This window comes from Schistocerca serialis, chromosome 4 (genome assembly GCF_023864345.2).
Source record: "Schistocerca serialis cubense isolate TAMUIC-IGC-003099 chromosome 4, iqSchSeri2.2, whole genome shotgun sequence".
NCBI classification, from domain to species: domain Eukaryota; kingdom Metazoa; phylum Arthropoda; class Insecta; order Orthoptera; family Acrididae; genus Schistocerca; species Schistocerca serialis.
In genome coordinates this window covers 744,067,847-744,090,841 of record NC_064641.1, presented here as the reverse complement: position 1 = coordinate 744,090,841, position 22,995 = coordinate 744,067,847, and the positions used below count along the sequence as shown (strand labels likewise).

General features: G+C 45.1%; 1 protein-coding gene across 1 annotated transcript in view; it reads left to right on the top strand.

Annotated features, from left to right (window-relative positions):
- Positions 1–22,995, top strand: part of LOC126473271 (disintegrin and metalloproteinase domain-containing protein 22) — a 1,075,530-nt gene that overhangs the window by 450,343 nt on the left and 602,192 nt on the right. The window lies entirely within an intron of this gene.

The window sequence follows — 22,995 nt, the reverse complement described above, 5'->3', positions numbered from 1 at the left end:
CGTATTCACAGCACATTACACTTGTCTGCATTGAGATTCAATTGCCATTCCCTGCACCATGCGTCAATTTGTTGCACATCTTCCTGCATTTCAGTACAATTTTCTATGCTAAAACCTCTCGATATACTACAGCATCATCCGCAAAAAGCCTCAGTGAACTTCCGATGTTATCCACGAGGTCATTTATATATACTGTAAATAGCAACGATCCTACGACACTCCCCTGTGGCACACCTGAAATCACTCTTACTTCGGAAGACTTCTCTCCATTGAGAATGACATGCTGCGTTGTGTTATCTACGAACTCTTCAATCCAATCACACAATTGGTCTGATAGTCCATATGCTCTTACTTTGTTCATTAAACGACTGTGGGGAACTGTATCGAACGCCTTGCGGAAGTCAAGAAACGCGGCATCTGCCTGTGAACCCGTGTCTATGGCCCTCTGAGTCTCGTGGACGAATAGCGCGAGCTGGGTTTCACACGACCGTCTTTTTCGGAACCCATGGTGATTCCTACAGAGTAGATTTCTAGTCTCCAGAAAAGTCATTATGCTCGAACATGATACGTGCTGCAAAATTCTACAACTGATAGACGTTAGAAGCAATCACTGTGCAGCCAAACCGAAAATGTAACGGAATTCGTCCGTTTCAGCTGTGAGTCCTTCGTCGGGCAAAGAAAAATTGTGCAGTTCATGCACAAAGCTCAGATAAATGGAGTAAGAGGGACTCTAGCTGCGTCCGCCGGTGACATAGATGGGACACACATGAACAGAGCGGAGAAGGCAGCGCCGATAATTCAATTACTGTGTCCCGTCGGGGGCCGGCTTTGAAATGGCCCGGCGGACAGCGTCGAGAGCGGCTGGTTAGAGGTAGAGTGGGATGTGAGGGGAGTAGAGGGGGGGGGGGGGGATGCTGGTACAGCCAGCGGCACGCCGGGAAATTTTAATAAGCATCGCTGTCCGCCGCCCAAGTTCCTAAAAAACAAGTTAATTCGTACTGAAATTGGAAGAGACGGCGTTCTTTATTGCCGTCGGTTGGGTTCGACATGGACGCGCTCGATACAGCTCGATACACCGCCGCGACAGAGACGAGAGGGCGCGAGGGATGTCGTTGTTTATTCAAAACATGCAAGCGGCGTCGCACACTGCCAATTGTGGCTCTAAATTACGCTCTGAAAACGCACCGCGGCCCACACTGCGAGAATCGTCCTCCTCTCCCTCCCCCCCCCCCCTCGAGCATACCAATTACTGTATAATTAAGTTAACATTTTCTCTCCCCTTTCGAGCTCCCAACCTTTCGAATATAGTATCGGTCTCGCTTTCGGCGTCCGTTACTTGATTTTATGAGCAAATACAATTTTTCTTTGCCCGACGAAGGACTCGCAACTGAAGCGGACGAATTCCGTTAGATTTTCGGTTTGGCCGCACAGTGACTGCTTCTAAACGCTCCTTGATATTTTCCTGTTTCGTAGACGATTTTCCTATGGCAATACACAAAATTTCACTCGTCACCGGTAGCAGTTAAGTTCCTCCTCAGATGATCTTTTTCATGGGAGGCCCACACTGCGAGAATCGTCCTCTCCCTCTTCCCCCCCCCCCCCCAACCCGCTCTCCAGTATACCATTTACTCTCTTTCGACTTTCAGTACAGTGTACCTAGGGAGACAGGAAATTTCTTGGTTTGTCTTGCAATATAGTAAGCGAATTTAGAATGACATTAAAGAATTCGGGCTAGAGACAGCCATAAGCAGTGTCAGCATTTTCTACTATTTTTGTTTTTGTGATACATGAGGAGGTATTTTCTGCAGCGTTGACAAATATTTTCATATCTACATATATAAGTGCTGAACAATATATCACAGCTATCTGGAAGATATTGTTAATTCTTCGATTACAGAATTTTATGGCAAGCAAAATTCTATATAATTTTAAAACTAGTTACATATCGTGGCCTCGCGGGATTAGCCGAGTGGTCTAGGGCGCTGCAGTCATGGATCGTGCGGCTGGTCCCGGCGGAGGTTCGAGTCCTACCTCGAGCATGGGAGTGTCTGTTTGTCCTTAGGATAATTTAGGTTAAGTTGTGTGTAAGCTTAGGGACTGATAACCGTAGCAGTTAAGTCCCATAAGATTTCACACACATTTGAACATTTTTTACATATCGTGTGTATGGTTAATTAAACTGCTGTAACACGAATATTTCATTAGGAACTGTTATGTTTTGCTCACATAGGCTTATTCAAAGCGTCAACATATGTGACTACGAAATTGCTTGTTATAAAGTTTGGCCAGGAAAACCTGATTATTCACTACACTTAGTATGAAAAACAAATGAGTTTAATAATACTTTTGTACTGTATATTCACGTAATTTACAGATTTGCAGTTTTTAACCCCAATATTATGCAAATGAGAAAGGTCATATTCGACACTTTGTAATCCAGCTGTTTCACTTGGTTGACACTTGTAATTATTTGTAAAATACACCATTTATGGTTTTAATCTAAACACCTGAGCAGCAGAGTCATTTGTAACTATTTCATGTAAATAATTCATTTAATAACAATTTAATTGACTCTAAAAAAGAGATAATTTGTTGATCTCTTTGGAAGGTTAAAAATACGAGAACTGTCAAAGACCAGGGGACAGTTGGCTTAGTGTAGTTGTCAAAGTCACGTCGGTCAGTGTTTTTAGTGCCGGCTAATTCCATTGTATGTAAGCATGTGTGGATCGCAGAACCAAAGAGGTTGATGAACAAGATGTAAATGTTTTGTCAGAGACGCCATGTAAACTTTACGTATGTTTTTTAAAGAGGAATAAAAACGTGTGATGACTTTTATAAAACTACTAGATGTCTCCAGTCTTACCTTTTTCTAAAATCCGGACCTCTTACAAATATATAATACCCTAGACAACAAAAGTGAAGAGCCATAAACTTTATCTTTGAAACGGTATTACTCAGCGTTGTGACGACCACCCTGAGAACATCTTTGAAATGTTTTAATGAGAGTTATATTCTCCTAAAGCATGTGACATTTCATTTACTAACATAAAACTGAATTTTCATCGTATTAAGGCAGGGAGCCGTTATAAGGTCTGGTGCGTATAGTATGCAGATAGGTTCGTTGAAAGTCCTCGACTGACCCTCTTACAACCAACACAGCCGGCCGGTGTGGCCGTGCGGTTATAGGCGCTTCAGTCTGGAACCGCGTGACCGCTACGGTCGCAGGTTCGAATCCTGCCTCGGGCATGGATGTGTGTGATGTCCTTAGGTTAGTTAGGTTTAAGTAGTTCTAAGTTCTAGGGGACTGATGACCACAGATGTTGAGTCCCATAGTGCTCAGAGCCAGCCACAACCAACACAAGGCCATCACTGGCACTGAGGCAGATCCAGCTTTCCTCAGGAAACACAGCATACCTTCTCCCCGCCCTCCAATGATCTCTCACTTGACAACACTGAAGTCGCAAATGGCGGTGGTTTGGGCACACTAGAATGTACACTACAGGGCGTTTGGCTCGGAGCTGTCCTTGAAGTAACAGTTTTGTAACTCCACCGAGGTGCCAACTGCTGCTCATATTGCTGCTGCAGAAGCGGTACGATCTGCCAGACTCATATCCCAAACACGGCGGTCTTCCCTCCCTGTAGGGCCACGTGACCGTCCGGAGTCCGGTTTTCTTGCGACCACTTAGTCCCGTAATCACCGTTGCTAGCAGTCATGTACAGTGGCTGCATTCCTGTCCAGTCTTCCTGCAGTATCGCAGAAGGAACATCCAGTTTCTCTTATCCCTCTTGCATGACCTCGTTCAAACTTCGTGTGGTGTTGATAATGGCGCACTTGTCTCCTTAAAGGCATTCTTGACTGACATCAAGTTACCACGTTCAATCTCAGAGGTAACTAAAGCTCATGACTTTTACAGCTTATACTTAAAGGAAACCTGATTTGCGTCTGCATAGTGGCGTTACTAGCGCCACCCTTGTGCGTCTAACGCAAAATTTGAATAGCCATCATCATTCAGATGCAGAAACACGCCTACCAAATTTCGCTTATGACGCAGAACTCCTTAGCGTTGCTATTTTTTTCCGTCAGTGTATTCTCAGATCTAGACACCTAAGTGCTCAACAATGCGTTAGAGCTATTTCTAAGATATTTATTCTTCGGCAACGGCCTTGTCGCAGTGGATATGCGGGTTCCCGTCAGATCACCGAAGTTAAGCGCTGTCGAGCGTGGCCTGTACTTGGATGGTGACCATCCGGGCCGCCATGCGCTGTTGCCAGTTTTCGGGGTGCACTCAGCCTCGTGATGCCAATTAAGGGGCTACTCGACCGAATAGTGGCGGCTCCTGTCAAAGGAAACCATCATGACGACCGGGAGAGCGGTGTGCTGATCACACGCCCCTCCTATCCGCATCCTCATCTGAGGGTGACACGGCGGTCGGATGATCACGATACGCCACTTGTGGCCTGAAGACGGAGTGCATTAATTCGTCACTTAGAGGCTTTTGGGGGGTGGTGAGGAAAAATAAGTCATACTTTGTTCGGTCGTGCTCCATCTTGTACCTTGAAACAGGTCTTCTACAATGCAACGAGTGAATTTGCGAATTTACTCTTAATGGTTCAACAATTTTACATGTCTTGAAAGTGGAAACGTGTCTTAGTTTTTAGTAGCTTCTACTTCAGAATGTATTAAATTGTAAATCTTCTTTCTATAATATTTCTACTTATTTTGATTTCACGTATTGATGCACTATTTGTTCCTGTATACATGATTATGTTGCGATTTGGAACATTTTTTTCGTATTTCGAAAAACCTTACTTTTGCAGAGTCATTTTCGTAATTTCGTAAAAATTCTGCAGCTCTTGAATGTCATCATAAAAATAAACTTGTATTAGAGGGTTGACTGGAGGCTAAAGTCTGAAATTTGTTCCGAGGTGCAACACTCTCCCCTCGTGTCTTTTTTACGCAACCATTGGAGTAGGGCAGTTTCGTATGCCTCCAAAGTTCATGCTTTTACATTTTTAAGATTTAGGATGATTCTTCCAACGCCTCTTTCAAAAGTTGTGCCACTACATCATATTGTAAAAGTTCATAATCAATACAATTCAACAACGGACTATTACAATTTCATATTTGCCTTCTCCGCCCCTAGAGCTGAATGGTCAACGTGACGGACTGCCGCACAAAGGGGCGCGGGTTCGATTCCCGACTGGGTCGGGGATTTTATCCGCTCAAGGACATGGTGTTGTGTTGTCTTCATCATCATCTCATCCCCCTCCGGCGCGCAGGTTGCCCAGAGGCCTCCCGGCCAAACGCTCATTTCCATATTTGCCTTGCCGCATTAACATCAGTTTCCTGTATTCTGTATTTTACGAAATACGACCTAGGTGGTGCCTCATACGTTCAATGCGGAATACATGAAAGAGGTTTATTTCTTTAAGATTATTCAAAAAGTATCCCCCGCCCCCTTTTCGCCCTTCTCTCATCACTCAGTAACTATTTGATATTCACTAGCCTTGTTTTTCATACAAAGTTAATATTTTAGCCGCGTTTAAAATAAGGAATATAATTGGATCGTTACAAACTTGATATGGAGTAAGCTACCCTACACAATGAACAAAAGAATTGTTCTTTCCAGAAAATGCTTGAAATGGCCGCCGTTGACGTAGATGCAGCGCTGTGCGTAATTTGTTAGACTGTGAGGTGCGTGGAGCAGGTGTACCACACGGATACCAGGAACATTGTTTTTCTGTGTTGTGATGTAGCTCGTCCAATGTACGGGGAATACTTGAGAACACACAAACCTCCAATTTGCCCTATAAGCTGAAACCACAGGAGAAGAGAGATCAGGAGATATTTTAGAGTATTTTCTGTAGACTAATACAGAAAACGGCAACCAATCACTTTTTTTTTTAAATATTCGCTTATTCGGACATACTAGTTTCCGAACCTTTTCAGGGCCGTCTTAAGAGGTGCGAATCTTATTTTAATATGGACGATGAAGTAAGAATTGATGGTTTAACTAGTTTTAACACATAATAGACGTACCTATCTTAATACTGAAAGCTCAGAATTTTTGTAGGTTAATATATTTCACTACTCTTCTTTACTTTGAAGTTACTGGTCGACAATGCTGCTAAAGCAGAGTTATTAAACAAAGTTTTCCGAAATTCTTTCATCAAAGAAGATTTAGTAAATATTCGAGAATTAGAATCAAGGAAAATGGCCAATCTGGAAATAGTTACTCTCGATGTGGCTAAGCAGCTTCAGTCACTTAACAAAGGAAAGTCTTCCAGTCCAGATAGCTACCAGATAGCTTCTATTCAGATTACGCTGGTGAAATAGATCCATTTTTACCAATCATGTACAACCACTCCCTCGAAGAAAGATGCCGGCCGCTGTGGCCGAGCGGTTCTAGGCGCTTCAGTCCCGAACTACGCTGCTGCTACGGTCGCAGGTTCGAATCCTGCCTCGGGCATGGATGTTTGTGATGTCCGTAGGTTAGTTAGGTTTAAGTAGTTCTAAGTCTAGGGGACTGATGACCTCAGAGGTTAAGTCCCATAGTGCTTGGAGCAATTTGAACCATTTTTTTCGACGAAAGATCCGCACCTGAAGACTTGAAAAGTGCACCGGACACAACACAACACAAGAGAGGACATGCAGTTAATACGCTGAAAACAGACAAATATCATTTCCATCGATTTGTAGTTGCATTTTGGAACATATAGTGTGTTCCAACTATATGGTTGGTTGATTTGTGGAGACGGGACCAAACATTGAGGTCATCAGTTCTATCGGATTAAGGAAGGATGGAGAAGGAAGTCGGCCGTGCCCTTTCAAAGGAACCATTCCGGCATCTGCCTGAAGCTATTTAGGGAAATCACGGAAAACCTAAATCAGGATGGCCGGACGCATGTCCAACAATATGAAACAGGTCGATGATAGTGATCCATTGATGCACAACTAGCAGGGATTAAGAAAAGATCGCTCTTGTGAAATGCAACTGGTTCTTTATTCACGCGAAGTAATGAGAGCTATCGACAGGCGATCTCAAGTTGCTTCCAATTCACTAGATTTGTAGAAGGCTGCGACAAGCGGCTTTTAATCAAGTAATATGTCTATCGAGTATCATTCCGGTTGTGCGGTTGGATTGATGATTGTCAGAGAGGTCACAGCTCCTAGTAACTGATAGGAATTTGTCTCCTGAAACCTTACAGCTCTTAATTTATATAAGCGAACAGACAGACTGAGTAGCCCTGCTAGATTGTCCGGAGATGATGCCGTCGATACCCTCTAGCACAGTATTCATAATATCAAAATGAATTACTAAACGATCTGCACAAGATACAAGCATGGTGCTAAAAAAGGGAGCAATTGGCACTAGACAACAAAAATTGTGACTTTTCCACATCAATTTTAAAATATTTTTTTAAATTTCCTATATTTCCTTTACGCGATAAATCACACAAATTTAAAAGTTTTCAGCTCAACTATATAACCAGGGATTTAATTGGAATCATCACATATAAAGTATTGTGGGGAAGGCGAACGAAAGAGTGTGTTTCATTGTCAGAATACTTAGAAAATACAAGAAATGTACTAAAGATACTGCCTACACTACGCTTGGCAGCACCCTTCCGGAGTATTGCTACACGCTACGGTATCCTTATCAGACAGGAAATAGGCAGGACACCGAACAAGTTCAAAGGAGATGGACCCGTTTTGCATTATTGCCGGACGGGAATAGAGCGAGTTGGGATACCAATCATTTAAACAACTATTGGGCTGTAATCAATAAAAAAAACGTTTTTCTTCTCTGTGCGATTTTTTTTTTTTTTTCGAAATTACAATCCTCATCTTTCTCCTAAGAATGCGAAAATACGGCGATGATTCCCAAATAGTTAGGGAGAAATGACTATAGAAACTAAAGCTCGCACAAAAATATTTAGGTGACCTAATTTCTTACTTATTATTGTAGAAGGGAACGGTACAATTTTGCTCTGGAAGTATTTGAATTAACCCTCTGACAAACACTTAAGTGTGATTTAAATTGAAGATTGAGTGAGGAGAAAGGAAAGGAAAGGGAAGGAACGATTGATGTCAGCTGCATCGAGACTTCATGCGGACTCAGCGGCGACACGTGGAAATGTGTGCCAGACTGGGATTCGAACCCGGGATCTCCTGCTTGATAGGGAGTTGCGTTAACCACTACGCCACACGATACAGTGATCAGTACACCTGCACAGACTATCTCGGAACACCTATCGGCCGTCATACATTCCCACCTAGTGCCATCCATCCGAGGTCGAACCTAATTGGGCACACACATTGAAGATGGTGGATTCATTGCGCTTTGAGGCGAATTAACTCTATGAGTTGGTGGTGCCCGTTCTTTCGTACATGTCCGAAAGCCCAGATACCATACGTTCATATACTGAAACGTGAATTTCATAGTAGTAGTATAAATGTTTCTGCTTACGTAGATGAGTGGTCAGAGCGGTTAACTGTCATGTACAGGACCCGTGGTCGGATGCCGGTACTGCCAGGGACTTTTTCCCGCTGGGAAGAGTCGAGCAGGGTGCACTCAGCTTCGTGATGCCAACTGAGGGGCTACTTGACCGTGTAGTGGCAGCTCCAAGCACGAAAACTGACAATGGCCGGAAGAGCGGTGTGATCACGTCACGCCACGCCACTCCACATTGCGTCCAATGCCGCCAGTGGAGGAGGATGACACTGCAGTCGGTCGGTACCCATGGCCTCGCCAGGGTCTGTGGACGACGTGTGCGTTACGTTTTACGTTTACGTCTAGATGTAGCGGCAGATCTACTAGTAGATACGTAATATTCTGTCTCTGTGCTCCGTTGGATTCCGTTGCTGTTCAACCACTTTAGCCAAAGCACTGCCGTGTTCGTTTTGCCGGTGCTTACAGTTTCAGGAGCGGAGTGTACAATCACGGTCGACGGCACTTAACCGTCTCGGAGCATGCGCGTCTCACATACAATCTGGCAATCCATTTCCGCGTAATCCCCCTCGTTCTGCGCTAATCGATGCCACATAGCAGAGTTGTTGCGCTGCCACAAAGGGGCAATAGCTTATCCGACAGCTCTCGCGCACAGGCAGTCGGTTCAGACAAAGCGATACGCTTACTAAACTAGGTCGAGCTAACGTTTGCGTTTCCCTGACAACTGTCCTCTCTGGAAGGTAAAACGGCAGCGACAGAATGAAAGGCAGTTCAGGCCGAATAAAAGCAACGAAGGTTAATCACGGGAGCTTCAAGTCGAAATAACAGGAAGAAGACAATCATAACGGCACACTATTACCTTCTGTTGTATCCTGCGCCACATCAAATGGTACAAATGGCTTTAAGCACTATGGGACTTAAACTATGAGGTCATGAGTCCACTAGACTTAGAACTACTTAAACCTAACTAACTTAAGAACATCACACACATCCATGGCCGAGGCAGGATTCAAACCTGCACCCGTAGCAGCAGCTCGGTTCCGGAATGAAGCGCCTAGAATCGCTCGGCCACAGCGGCCGGCCGCGCCACATCAGACCAAATAAGGCTACAGGCAACAAAAAAAAAAAATTCAGGCCCTCCGACTCCACCCCCTTGTCACTACACTCTCCCAAGAAACATCACGCTAACGCCTCTATTGATTTTTACGTTTCACCCACAGTTTCAAAGAGCCCTACAGATATTTATGGGATTAAGTTCGGCTCACTTAGCAGGCCGGCCCAGGCGCTAATATGTCTTTGAGTGTTTGTCTAGCAAGGAACGTTTGCGTGCAGTGCTGTGAACAAGGCTGACATCATCTTGGATAAAGGGAGTGTCCATAGCATACCCGTCTTGAAGGTGTAGAGCGAAGGTCAGCACATCGTCACCGAGAATGTTGAAATAAACATTCCTGTACATCTTCATGTTTTCGCGGCGCAGTAAGTGATTCATTAAATTTCAGACGTGCTGCCGCATAAATCTCATTTCTTCTTCTAATACAATATTTGGGCCAGATATTTTCCGGCCATCTTCAGGGTGATCCATCAGACTGAACATACAGCTTTTTTTTCTATATAGTATTTCGATTCCCCATAAAGGGTCGTGCTGGCAGCAGGTAAATCAACTCTTCAGCCAAACATTACACGTACTGAAAATATGTTTTCAAATACATAAAAACAGATAGCAATAAGTAACGATTTTTTAAAAATCACATTGGTGGACAATATTTACATTTACATTTTACGCTTGAAATATAATCATTAATGATAATGTCAGTGATGGTGTGGTGTAATGGTGATGCTAGGGATGCATGAAAAAGACCATGGTAATGAGGGAAGTGGAATGATGAGTTTGACTATGAGGCCCTGTGGACCTGCATACAACGAGTGAAAGTCAACAAAGCGCAGGAAGGAGGAGGGAGAAAATGAGTGGATGGTGTGAGGTGGAACACTGTGACTAGAGTTGGAAAAAGGGATATATCTCGGGAGAGATTTCGTCATTGGAGAGTGTGAATTGGTTCAAAGCGCAGTGGCTAGCACACTGTGAGGACGACGGTTCAATCCCGCGTCCGGCCATCTTGATTTAGGTTTTCCGTGATTTCCCTAAATCGCTCCAGGCAAATGCCGAGATGGTTCCTTTGAAAGGGCACGGCCGACTTCCTTCCCCGTCCTTCCCTAATCCGATGAGACGGATGACCTCGCTGTCTGGTCTCCTCCCCCAAACAACCAAATTGGTTGAAATTCCGGCAAGAGAGGTATGAAGGTGCTTGGAAGATGAAATATACTCGTAGGTGTATATTTGGATTGGTGATTAGTAGATGGCATATTGGGTGCCAGTACTGGGTTTTTTGGTTAATGAATTGGATCTGGAGGTGCTCTTGCAAGAAGAGACGGTGTGGGAGGTGGCTGAGTTGGTATAGGATGCAACTTGGGGAAGTTAGGCGGATGCGAGAGGCGAGAAGGAGCGCAGACCTCTTCAGGAGTTCTAAGGATAAGGGTGGCCGAGATCCAGGCACAGTTGGTGTACATGAGGTTGGAGCTAATGAAGGACTTGTACTTGAGGATAATGGTAGAAGGGTGTAGAGCAAAGGTGCCGCCTGGTGATAGTTTTAGTACGAGGGTCTTCATTAAGCAATGAAACACATTTTTTTCTCGGCCAGTTTCGTTTGAAAAAATGCGGAATTCGTTTGGGAACATTGTCGGATATTTCCACTTCAACCCCTATAGCTTCATGAAGCTCCGATTGGTGGTAGCGCTATACAGTAGCCTTCAAAACCGGGTCTGTAATGGAGGTGCGTTTCAAGCAATGAGCTATCATTAAGTTTCCTAATGCGGAATACCTACGTATCGCAGACACGGAAAGGCGCTAGCAGAATGCCTATGCAGTCCTGGCAGTGAACAAAAGCACAGTGAGTCGTTGGGCGGGAAATTTATAATTATCGCAACAGGGTCGTGCAAATCTGTCCAATGCATGCCGGCCGGCCACACATAACTGTGACTCTTTCAATGTTGTAACTCACGGACACATTCATTCGAGGTGATCGACGAGTCACAAACACTTCGCTGCTCATCGGGACGTCTCTGCTGGTAGTGCTTAAACACTCGTCCACCAACTGCGGTACTCAAAGTTGTCTGACCGTTGGATTCCTCGCTGCCTAACAGAAGACCATCAAGAGCAACGAATTACTTACGCGTTAAGGGACTGATCGTGAGAATTCTCCCTCCAGTATCGTCACAGGCGATAAAACATGTGTTCAGCACTTCGAAGCGGAAACAAAACGGCAATCCATGGGGTGGTGCCACACCACTCCTTGTAATGCATACGTGCATTCCCTTCAGGTGTTTAGGCCAAGTATTACGAACATTTATGCGATAGGGAATGCTCAGTAGCAACCAGGCTACATTTACATCTGACAATTATGCGTCAGCAAGGAGCATTAATGAGAACATCATACACTCCTGGAAATTGAAATAAGAACACCGTGAATTCATTGTCCCAGGAAGGGGAAACTTTATTGACACATTCCTGGGGTCAGATACATCACATGATCACACTGACAGAACCACAGGCACATAGACACATGCAACAGAGCATGCACAATGTCGGCACTAGTACAGTGTATATCCACCTTTTGCAGCAATGCAGGCTGCTATTCTCCCATGGAGACGATCGTAGAGATGCTGGATGTAGTCCTGTGGAACGGCTTGCCATGCCATTTCCACCTGGCGCCTCAGTTGGACCAGCGTTCGTGCTGGACGTGCAGACCGCGTGAGACGACGCTTCATCCAGTCCCAAACATGCTCAATGGGGGACAGATCCGGAGATCTTGCTGGCCAGGGTAGTTGACTTACACCTTCTAGAGCACGTTGGGTGGCACGGGATACATGCGGACGTGCATTGTCCTGTTGGAACAGCAAGTTCCCTTGCCGATCTAGGAATGGTAGAACGATGGGTTCGATGACGGTTTGGATGTACCGTGCACTATTCAGTGTCCCCTCGACGATCACCAGTGGTGTACGGCCAGTGTAGGAGATCGCTCCCCACACCATGATGCCGGGTGTTGGCCCTGTGTGCCTCGGTCGTATGCAGTCCTGATTGTGGCGCTCACCTGCACGGCGCCAAACACGCATACGACCATCATTGGCACCAAGGCAGAAGCGACTCTCATCGCTGAAGACGACACGTCTCCATTCGTCCCTCCATTCACGCCTGTCGCGACACCACTGGAGGCGGGCTGCACGATGTTGGGGCGTGAGCGGAAGACGGCCTAACGGTGTGCGGGACCGTAGCCCAGCTTCATGGAGACGGTTGCGAATGGTCCTCGCCGATACCCCAGGAGCAACAGTGTCCCTAATTTGCTGGGAAGTGGCGGTGCGGTCCCCTACGGCACTGCGTAGGATCCTACGGTCTTGGCGTGCATCCGTGCGTCGCTGCGGTCCGGTCCCAGGTCGACGGGCACGTGCACCTTCCGCCGACCACTGGCGACAACATCGATGTACTGTGGAGACCTCACGCCCCACGTGTTGAGCAATTCGGCGGTACGTCCACCCGGCCTCCCGCATGCCCACTATACGCCCTCGCTCAAAGTCCGTCAACTGCACATACGGTTCACGTCCACGCTGTCGCGGCATGTTACCAGTGTTAAAGACTGCGATGGAGCTCCGTATGCCACGGCAAACTGACACTGACGGCGGCGGTGCACAAATGCTGCGCAGCTAGCGCCATTCAACGGCCAACACCGCGGTTCCTGGTGTGTCCGCTGTGCCGTGCGTGTGATCATTGCTTGTACAGCTCTCTCGCAGTGTCCGGAGCAAGTATGGTGGGTCTGACACACCGGTGTCAATGTGTTCTTTTTTCCATTTCCAGGGGTGTAGAAGGCAATGTTGTGCAACTTTAGTAGGGACAAGATACGACTATTCGGGAGTAGGATCTTACAATCTGACACTGTGTTCCGGGACATACTTCTGTTACAATGTCAGAAAACGTGACGTCAGAGCCGCCTGGCAACAGCGATCTAAACGCCCACTGGCTGAAAGTTTGAATATATATGTAGGAGACGAGCGAAGGGTCCCTATTGGCTGAAGGAGAAAGGAGGTGGGGTCTCTCTTGTCCTTCGGGGAGACAGGGCGAGTTAGTAGCGAGGCGCACTCAAAACGCACAGTCGAGTAACCGGGGCGGCTCCAAAAGAACGGTCACGAGTAAATATTCCAGCTGTTAAACATGACATACAGTGAAGGTCAGTTGTTCAGTGAACGCCACGTGTCGTGGGCAGTGTGTATCACGATTATGGAAAGTCAGAAATGTGTTAATGTGTTGTAAAGGGTTGAATATAACGGCGTAGCCAAGAGCCGCCATACTGGATATTCTATGACATGTGTTTCAAACTATTCTTTATTAAAACGAGTATAGTACAAAACGTTGTTGACATTTAATAACTGGCATCCCGAAACACCCCACTTCAGCAGGATCACAAACCTACATTGAACCTGGCGCCTGGGCGCTACTACTGTGCGACAAGGGACTACCCTAGCAGCAAAACACCAGGCTAGTAATACAGAAACCAGAGACGTAAGACAGAACCGCATCCTTCTCGCTACAATGCCACAGGGGGTATTGTACCCTCCTCTGAAGAAAAAGTTCAAAGCCAAACTCTCAGACGATAAAGTCATGGCGACGGCCTTCTGAGACTCTGAAGGGTTATTCTGTTTGATGTCCTGCCTCATATTGCAACGATCAACTCTGAAGTGTATTGTGCTACCCCCGGAAACTGAAGAAACTCTTTCAGCATGTTCTACGCCACAAAAATGCAAACAAACTTCTCCTTCTCCATGACAACTCAAGGCCTCACACAAGTCTGCCAACACGAGAGGATCTCACAGAACTTCGCTGTACTGTTCTTCCTCATCCACTCTACAGGTCGCATCTCGCACCTTCCTTCTTCCGTCTGTTTAGCCCAATGAAGGATGCACTCCGTGGTAAGCAGTAAGCGGATGACGTGGAGGTCATTGATGCAGCAAAACGCTGGCTCCGACGTCGACCAATAGGGCGGCACCACGCGGGCATACAGGCACGCGCAGTAAAGTGGCGTAATGTCATCGCATTGAACGGAGATTAAGTTGAAAAACATGGTTTTGTAGCCGAAAGAGTGGCGGAATAATATGGTATGTTGGAATAATGAATAAAACCGATCTGCTTTCAGAAAAAAATGTGTTGTATTAATTTTTGAATGCCCCTCGTAGCTTTATTAGGTTTCAGAGTTTGTGAATAATCTATAATCTACGACAATCGCTCCGTCTCTTTAAAACAAAGGATTGCCCATGCGACTACAGATACACAAATGGTTCAAATGGCTCTGAGCACCATGGGACTTAACATCTGAGGTCATCAGTCCCCTAGAACTTAGAACTACTTAAACCTAACTAACCTAAGGACATCACACACATCCATGCCCGAGGCAGGATTTGATCCTGCGACCGTAGCAGTCGCGCGGTTCCGGACTGAGACGCCTAGAGCCGCTCGGTCACAGCGGCCGGCTACAGATACACAAGCGCCAAAGACGTTGACAGGCAGCAAAGAATTGTATAAAAATTGAATCTTTGGCTACTTGGTCAGTCAGTGCTGGGATATCCACGCATCATTATGACCTGCACTGTAGCGACGTCTTTGCGAGTTAATTAAAGAATGTGCCGGATCCACAATTTGTCGCCGGCCGGAGTGGCCGTGCGGTTCTAGGCGCTACAGTCTGGAACCGGGTGACCGCTACAGTCGCAGGTTCGAATCCTGCCTCGGGCATGGATGTGTGTGATGTCCTTAGGTTAGTTAGGTTTAATTAGCTCTAAGTTCTAGGCGACTGATGACCTCAGATGTTAAGTCGCATAGTGCTCAGAGACATTTGAACCATTTTTGACCACAATTTGTCCAGGCTGAAATCTCCATCTCTAGTAACTGAATTCCTCCCGAAATGAATATCAGCTGCTTCTGTCACCACCAAGTCCCGGTAAGATAAAGTCGAAGCAGGAATTTCGACATTTTCTTACTGCATGTAGTGACTGCCGTCTTGCAGTATCCTGCCGCTGTCACTGCCGATTTATTGGGTTGTAAGAGCCAGGTGTACGCACAGCGTTTTCTGCATCTTTCATAGGCTGCACCAATTACCCGCTCGATGACCGCTAAAGATGACTTCATGCTCCGCAAGACAGGTTTACGAGATTGCCTGTGAGTGTGGCCTTTCATACATCGGGTGGACGACTTGTTGAGAGTTGATCCATGGCAGCTTTTTACATTTTTCCTTTATCGCTTAGGCTATGATAAACATTTTTTCGAACATGGGAGTCTCCACCTCTCTTGTCCAACTATAGACAGAAATATGGTTTTTTTTCTTCGTTCTTTGCTATGCAGACTTGTTTGACTATACTAGATGCGTATGTGCTGCCTAACATCAGTGTTATATTATCATGAATTGTAACCATATATTTTCAACAACTCAGTATGGAATTAACTGTGGCCATGCTTGCTGAGTTTAAGTGTGGAATAATCATCTGTATTTTTCTGATACCAGTCACAGCAGCACAGAATGTTGCAGCGTTGCAGAAGTCAAATATACGTACGTGACATTACTTTCTCAGTTGGCTGCGCTATTTTGTTTAGCTTCTTCTAGTGACATGCCGTAGTACTGTGGGGCAGGAATTAGAATGTTTAGCAGGACTGGAGACGTGGTCTTGCAAACTAACTGATAACAAGTAACGCAATTTTATTTTTTCCATTTTAATTAAATCAACTGTGGGTTCTTCGTGAAACATTGTAAATTAATTAAACAAACACTGTCTTTGGCCTTGTTTCACAATTTTATTATTAATGTTATTGCACAACCTACGTTTCGGATTATAAGCCCATTTTCAAGTGCATTACTGATTCCCAAAGATGACAACGGAAACCAGTAATGTACTTGAAAATGGACTAATAACGCGAAACCTAGGTTGTACCGTAACATTAATAATAAAATTGTGAAAGTAGACTGAAAACAGTGTTTGTTTAGTTTTTTTTTTTCAAGATAATACGAGGGGCGTTCAGTAAATAACAAAACACTCTGAAAGCAGGTTGTTTTATTTAGCATTCTAATGCTTGGTATTATTCCCCAGTCTTTTGGATACAGACCCCTATTTTTCAACATAATTTCCGTTCAATGCGACGGCCTTACGGGACATTACTGGGAGGGTCTGTCTGCCCGTATATTACCACTCTACTTCTCGACGTAAGAGTTAAAAAACTGCTTCAAATGGCTCTAAGCACTATGGGACTTAACATCTGAGGTCATCAGTCTCCCAGGCTTAGAACTACTTAAACCCAACTAACCTAAGGACATAACACACATCCATGCCCGAGGCAGGATTCGAACCTGCGATCGTAGTGGTCGCGCCGTTACAGACTGAAGCGCCTAGAACCGCTCGGTCACACCGGCCGGCAGATGATTCACTACTCCGAGTTCATCTACTTCTATGTCAATCATGTTGGCAGCTGTTCCTCATTCGGATTCTGGAATATTTACTTCGTCTTCTTTTGTGAAGGCAGCGAGGTTCTGGACTCAAGCGCCTAGAACTGCTCGGCCACAGCGGCCGGCTCGTAAGTGTTAACCTCTTGCTACATATACGATTATAACCTCCCCATCATCTACGTACTGCTTCCTGAAGAGTGCATCCTTCATTGGGCCAAACAGATGGAAGTCGAAAGGTGCGAGATTCGGGCTGTAGTGTCGATGAAGAAGAACAGTCCAATGAAGTTTCTTCCGTTAGGTGGCGAGGAACCCACCGGGCCCACTCCTTTGAGTAGGGCCTACCCCAACAGGTGGACGAATGTATCAGCACTTCCAACAGAGACGTCCAGTTGTGCAGCGAGAGATTTGATTGTGAACCCCCGCCGATCACGTCGAATGTGAACGTCCGTCGGTTTCAACATTGCAGGGGTCACAGCTGTGTGGGACCGGCCGGCACGCTGGAGATAGGACAGGTTTGCAAGACCATGTTGCGATGACGAGAGACGCCTTGCCCAACGACTCAACGTGCTTTTGTTCACTGCCAGGTCTCCGTAGACATTCTCCAAGAGCCTATGAATATCTGTGATGCTCTCGTTTTCCGCTAAAAGAAACTCAGTGAATCTATAACTGTCGAAATGGGAATCTTTCACGACGTCCCACAACAAATTCCTCATTTTTTAATGGAAATTGGTAGAGCAAAAAATGTACTGCGTTACTTATTTAACGCTCTTCTTAATTACAACTGTGACTGCTCGCGTAATCGTGTGTTGTCCATGACGTGCAGAAACAGAAAACACGAGTAGCACCAAGCGAGTGGGCCCTCAGCATTTGAATCTAGAGTGGATATAGACAGCGAAATGGGAGTTGTCATTGCAAGTCAGTGGAGTGCCGTGAGAGCAAACTCCATTTGGAGCTTTCGGCGTGCGGCGGACCAACGCCTCGGAGTCGCGCAAACATTTGCCGCGGAATGGGCTGTCTGGAGTATCGGCAGCCGGAGCGGAGACAAACACGGCCAAGATGCGGGCCCACCAGGGCAGCCAACCCCTGGGACGGCGGGGCGGATGCGGCAGGGTGTTTGCCAGGGTAGCAAACAGCGGAAGCGGCAATGGGCCCGGCCAAGGCGACGCAGCCGTCTTCCCTGCTAGGCAGCAAGTCTCCGCGGCCGGGCTCTGCTTAGGCTGCAGATGGACGATATACATAGATGTATTAAAAACATTAGTCGTATAGTATCGAACTGAATCGACGTATCGTTAATGCTTCGATTTCTTTTGTTCGATGCATCGCTGGAATGGACCTACTTTCTTATACCTCCACAGCAGCTGTTTAAAACCAATTAAGAGGCCTATCCGGGAAGTAACGTCCAATCCGTCGCAAAACGGAAACTCTTGTGAACATCAAAAATGTTTTATTTGCAACAGTTAGCTACACCTTCCAGCTACTTCCCCACACAGTCGCCCCTTCCATTTAGACATTTGGCGTAACGTCGTACCAACTTTCCAATACCCTCCTCACAGAAGCAAGCCGCCTGTGTTTCCTGCCAATTCTCTAAGCTGTTCTGCATCTCGTTGTCTTCATAGCTAGCGGTTCATGTGAGCAGAGATGAAACTTAGAGAGTGTCAGTTATGGGCCCTATTGTGGGTGATCAGACACTTCCCGTCGATAATGCTGAAGGAGCATCTTCATTGCCCCTTCAGAGTGCGACCGAGAATTGTCATGCGGAAGGAAACGTATGACAGATATGTTATGTGGGCTGCATGACATCAGGCGAAATCTGACACCAGGCCCTCGTACCTGGCGGGAGACACTATTGTTCCAAGCATCTTTACGTGCACTCTGTGCCCTCAGAACTGAAAAGAGCAATGTGACGCGATCGACAGGCATACCAGAGACACTGCCCAACACATCTGTGCAAAGCTCCATCGCATTTTCACTGTGGTTTCCATTTCGCACCCCATCGTACCTTACTTTCCGAATAGCCCCCGTATTATTGGTTTTGTATTCAACAATTTACTTTGCAGTAGGCCCGTAGCTTGCATAAGGTCAAAGAGCGACATATTTTATTTTAAGTACTAGTTTTTTGCTGCATTACTTATTTATTTACTTGTAGCGATACAATTTACACGACAAGCTCGTTTCGGCAATTTGCCATTGTCAAGTGTAAATCGTAACTGGATTGACGTGGTCCATACGGTATCTTGGAGCGTAAATGTAGGTTATCTTTGTGTTATGATTCGATCATGTTATTTGTATGTTTACATTTTATTTGCTGTGAAACCGTCAGAAAAGCTGTCAAAAAATAATTTTACAAGATCATGCAAATAAAAAGTAAACATAAAGTGATCGTATCATGACAAAAAGGCAAACGGCAGTTACACTCAAAGATGTCATATGGACCACGTCACACAAGCTAAGACGTACACCTGACAACGGCAAATCGCCGAAACGAGCTCGTCGTGTAAATTGTATCACTCCGAGTAAATAAATAAATAGCGCAGAAAAAAACTTGTACTTAAATGATGTCGTTATTATTGGTTTCTCCGTCTTAAGCTTTACTCCAGATTACTATGGACCTTCCGTTCCCCCCCAAATAATGTCCTGAAAAGAGATTATAAAGGAAACATCACAAAAAGTTAGACAAGGACAACCGAATATAATCGTATTAAATCAGGCAGTACTGAGGGAACTAGATTATGAAATGGGACATTAAAAGTAATCAATGATTTCCCCTATTTTGGCCATAAATGAGTGATGATGGTTGAATTGCGTAAGATATAAAATGCAGACCGGCAAGAGCAAGAAAAAAATTCAAATGGCTCTGAGCACTATGGGGCTAAACATCTGAGGTCATCAGTTCCCTAGAACTTAGACCTACTTAAACCTAACTAACCTAAGAACATCACGCACATCCATGCCCGAGGCAGGATTCGAAACTGCGATCGTAGCGGTCGCTCGGTTCCAAACTGAAGCGCCTAGAACCACTGGGCCACACCGGCCGGCGCTTAGAACTTACCACTTACTGCGATAGTGAACTGAAGTCTGCATCCTGTGGCTACGCGACAGTGTAAGTAGAGCGAATGATGGTCCTTTCAGTCCTTCCGAAATCGTTCTGGAAGTCAGTCTCTCTGATATTTGTTTCGTTGATCTTTTCCCTTCCAGTCTTGTCTTACTCAAACTTCCAGCGGTTTGCCCGTTCTTCCAGTGGACTGACGAAAAGTGTCAAAATCACAATCCTGTTCACGCGACCAGGTCCACATGCACACGAGTGTTAAGTGTAACTGATAATTTCTAGAATTCCCGAATTCTTCGCAGTTTTCGAAACTCTTAATTGTCATCCTTATTTATTCTCCAAAAATGTACTGAGAAGTTTTGAAATTGATTTATGGTATGTAAAAGTAAAACCGATCTTATCTTTTTTTGGTGGGGTGGGGTGGGGTGGGGGGTTGGGAGCCGGCCGGAATGACCGAGCGATTCTAGGCGCTTCAGTCCGGAACCGCGCGACTGCTACCGTCGCAGGTTCGCATCCTGCCTCGGGCATGGATGTGTGTGATGTCCACAGGTTAGTTAAGTTTAAGTAGTTCTAAGTTCTAGGGGACTGATGACCTCAGAAGTTAAGTCCCATAGTGCTCAAAGCCATTTGAACCATTTGGGGGGTTGGGAGGCAGGTGAGTCATGTCTCCCCACTTCTGTGAAACTTTTACGTTGACTATACATATCTCTTATGAATTTCACAGGTCTCCTTTGAATCTCCTCTGTCTCTTCCGTTAATCTTACGAGGTAAATTTACTTCCTGTCACTCTCATCTGTTCTGTTGTGTCTTCCTTCACTTCTATATTCATCGTTTCTGTTCTTTTTCGCCTCATTTGTTTTCAATGCAAATTATGTGATGTGAACATAAAGAATGTTATAATATAGTCGATTAAATGATTCATTAAGTATATAATACGAAATGATATCCAATTTAAGCCTAAAGATAAGGCACATAAGGCAATCAAAGCGCCCACGTTCCATTAACGGAGGCCCGTAATGAAAATTGGAAGCCGCCTAAATGTTTAATGGCCCGCCATTGCAATTACTCGCCCACATTAACGTTTATAAACAGATCCGCCGCAACTTCCAATCACGGTCGGCAAAGCGCTGCGGGACGAAATGTTGATAATCCGCAGCCGTAAGCCTCCAGTAGGTAACTCGCTCCTGTAAGATAAAAATATGCTAAGACATAAAAACTCTCAAAAAATTACTAATGGTCCCTAGTTATTACTGGTCTGTATGAGGGTTTTTCAATCATGTAGCATTACGGCGGCTCGGAGAACGAAGCAAATGGTTATCGAATACGAGGGAGAACAGATTTTGTTTCGAGAATTGCAAAAGAATTTTCTCCTGTTGCTGGGCATTAGAAGGTTTAAAAAAACGAAGTAATTATTTTGGCTACTTGCTCTGGAAACAATTTAATAGGATACAGTGTCTGTTCAGGGACTTCCCGTAATGACTTTTCCTATAAATGGCTACCAGTACCATATCTGGCTACTCGAAGGTACTACGTCCTTATACTCTTATGGACCGACGATTATTTTCTCGACCAGTTTGGTCTTTGTTAAGAGCAGCCAATGACGTTGCTTATTGCCACCCATCACTGTCCCAGAACTGACCAGAGAGCAGTGCAAAACTTTCTATTTTGATTGGTACAACAATTTATAACTTCTTTCAGAATCAATCGAAGTCAACTTTCGCTCCATACTGATGTTCTTTCCTCTATAAATAACTAAAATTTCCGGGATAAATTCACAAACACTGTAACAAACAAATGTCCGACGAGTACTTTGGTACATATTACGTATGTATGTGATACTTCAATAATGGAAAAATTCAAGGGGAACAGCTACGTAATTCTCATCTAATACCGCGTCTGTATCAGCCGATTCTAGATACACTGCAAATGCAGATAAGAAATGGTAATTGTTGATTTTGTATTGCATTAGTTCGTCTCTTTCCTCTCCCAACGTCTGAGTCTCATAGTGTCACATCTCTCAGCACTATGCACGTGAAGTTTCCTTCTTTCACAAAACTATTCACTAGAAGTTTACGTAGGGTTGTCTGCAAACCTACCTTGAAGCGTATAATAATAACGTCTATCGTGACCGAATATGGGAATTAAGGTAGCTCAGGAGCAGATGACTTTGTAGAGTCAATGACATTTTTGAGGTTATTTTATTAGTTCCTCATATGATACCCCCAAAAACCCGGAAATACAGGCGCTCAGAATGAATGCATCATAGTATAAAATGCGCCGTATACTGAGGAAAACATACACTGCTCAAGAAAAGTTTGGAACACAGTCGTAAAATGTAGTCTGTGATACTAGAGGTCTCATTGTCCTAGGCACTTCATGCGTTATCCAGTTACGGCCCATACACTGGACGGTGTTTACTACTGGCATTCTTTTTGGCCTTCTCCCAGTCGTGTAAACATACCGCTGCCGCAGCGGCACACCGCAAACAGTCCAGTGTCAACAATAGAGCATCATTCAGTTTGTGTTTAGCACTTCAGTAATAACTGTCACGTAGAGGCATACAACACTTTGATGGAGTCAGGATAGTGGCTTTACTTTTAGTAGGTCGTGCAAAACAAGATGTTTCCGATCAGTTACATGTCACTAAAAGGGGTGTGCTAAGATGTGGAGACAGTACAAAGGGACGGGAAATATGAATGATAGACCTCGCAGTGGTCGTTCTCGTATGGCAACACCAATGTAGGATCGTTTCCTCAACTAACAGAAAAACTGGAAATGACTTGTCTTGGGTTACAGGGAATCGTATCTCAGTCCAAACGGTGCATAGAAGATTGCATCAGGGTGGTCTTCACTCCAGAATACCAGTGAGTAGTTTTGTACTGAACCAACGCAACCGACGTAATCGAAGGACCTGGGCTCTTGGACATCAATAAGGGGCCATTGCAGAATGGAGTAATGTCATGTTTAC